This window comes from Myotis brandtii, unplaced genomic scaffold, assembly GCF_000412655.1.
Source record: "Myotis brandtii unplaced genomic scaffold, ASM41265v1 scaffold514, whole genome shotgun sequence".
Taxonomy (NCBI): domain Eukaryota; kingdom Metazoa; phylum Chordata; class Mammalia; order Chiroptera; family Vespertilionidae; genus Myotis; species Myotis brandtii.
The window spans coordinates 459,146-461,610 of NW_005369591.1; positions in this window are offsets into that span (position 1 = coordinate 459,146).

Below are 2,465 nucleotides of genomic sequence, written 5' to 3' on the forward strand. Positions count from 1 at the left end.
TTTTTTTGCATGTGTCTGACCAAATTTCCTAGCACCACTTATTGAAGATACTGTCTTGACTCCATTGTATGTTCTTGCCTCCTTAGTCAAATATTAATTGAGCATAGTGGTTTGGTTCTATTTCTAGTTTCTCTGTTCTGTTTCATTGGTCTATACGTTTGTTCTTGTGCCAGTACCAGGCACTTTTGAGAACAGTGGCTTTGTAAACAGCTTGATATCTGGTATTGAGATCCCTCCTAGTTTGTTCTTCTTTCTCAGGATAGCAGCAGCTATTCGGTTTTTTATTTATTTTTTTATTCCAGATGAATTTTTGGAGAGTTCTTTCTAGATCTTTGAAATATGCTGTTGGTATTTTAATGGAGAGTGCATTGAATTTATAGATTGCTTTGGGTAGTATGGACATTATGATGATGTTGATTTAACCAATCCATGAACATGGTATGTTCTTCCATCTGTTTATGTCTTCCTCTCTCTCTTTTTTCAATGTCCTTTAGTTTTCTGGGTAGAGGTCTTTTACCTCCTTAGTAAAGTTTATTTCCAGGTATCTTAATTTTTTTGGTGCAATGGTAAATGGGATTGTTTTTTAAACGTCTCTTTCTGTAAGTTCACTATTGGTGTATAAAAATGCCATAGATTTCTTGGTGTTAATTTTGTATCCTGCTACATTGCCAAATTCATTTATTAGGTCTAATAATTTTTTGATGGAGTCCTTAGAGTTTTCTAAGTAGAGTATCATGTCATCTGTGTATAATGACAATTTAATTATTCTTTTCCAATTTGGATACCTTTTATTTCTTCTTCTTGTCTGATTGCTTTGGCTAGCACATCCAGTACTATGTCAAACAAGAGTGGTGAAAACGAGCATCCCTGTCTTGCTCCTGCTCTTAGGGGGGATGGTTTTTGCCCATTGAGTATGATGTTGGCTGTAGATTTGTCATATAAGGCTTTTATTATGTTGAGGCATGATCCCTCTGTTACCACTTTGCTGAGTGTTTTTATCAGAAAAGGGTGTTGGACTTTGTCAAATGCCTTTTATGTGATATGATTATGTGATTTTTGTCTCTCAATTTGTTTATGTGATGTATCACATTTATTGATTTGTGGATATTGTACCAGCCTTGCATTCCCGGAATAAATCCCACTTGGTCATAGTGTATGATCTTTCTAATGTAATGCTGGGTCTGGTTTTCTAGAATTTTGTTGAGGATTTTACCATCTATATTCATCAGGGATATTGGCCTGTAATTCCCTTTTTTTGTAGTGTCTTTATCTGGTTTTAGAATTAGGGTAATGCTGGCTTCATAGAAAAACCTTGGAAGTGTGCTTTCCTCTTGACTTTTATGGAATAGTCGAGAAGGATTGGATTTAGTTCTTCTTTGAATGTTTGATAAAACTCCCCTGTGAAGCCATCTGGTCCAGGGCTTTTGTTTGCTGGACGCTTTTTGATTACTGTTTCAATTTCATCAGTAGGTATTGGTCTATTCAGGTTTTTTGATTCCTCTTGATAGAGGTTTGGAAGCTTGTATTTTTCTAGGAATGTGTCCATTTCGTAGAGGTTGTCCAGTTTGTTGGAGTAGAGTTGTTCGTAGTATTTTTTGACATCCTTTGTAGGGTAAGTTGATACTTCACCTCTTTCATTTCTGATTTTGTTTATTTGGGTCCTCTCTCTTTGTTTCTTGGTGAGCCTCATGAGAGGTTCATCAATCTTGTTAATCCTTTAAAAGAACCAGCTCTTGGTTTCATTGATCTTTTAAAAAGTTTTTTTGGTATCTATGTCGTTTAATTCTGCTCTGATCTTTTATTATTTCCTTCCTTCTGGATACTGTGAGCTTTTCTTATTACTCTCTTTTTAACTCTTTGAGTAGAAGGGTTAGTTCATTTATTACCAGTTTTTCTTGTTTTTTGAGGTAAGCCTGCTCTTCCCTCTCAGGACTGCTTTCATTGTGTCCCATAGATTTTGGATTGTTGTGTTTTCATTGTCATTTGTTTCCAGGATGCTTTTTATTTCTTTTTTGATCTCTCTGGTAACCCAGTCATTGCTTAATAGCATGCTATTTACTATTTAGCCTCCAAGTGTTTGATTTTTTTTCAATGTTTTTATTGTGGTTGATTTCTAGTTTTATGCCATTGTGATCTGAGAAGATGCTTGTTATGATTTCTATTCTCTTGAACAGGGGTCCTCAAACTTTTTAAACAGGGGGCCAGTTCACTGTCCCTCAGACTGTTGGAGGGCCGGACTATAGTTTAAAAAAAAACTAGTCGGTTGCTAAGCAACAGGCAGCGATGGCAAAAACACCCAGCGGGCCGGATAAATGTTTTAGGCGGGCTGCATGTGGCCCGCGGGCCATAGTTTGAGGACCCCTGCTCTTGAATTTGAAGAGACTTTGCCTGTGTCCTAATATATGGTCTATCTTTGAAAATGTCCCATATGCACTGGAGAAGAATGTATATTCTGTAGCTTTGGG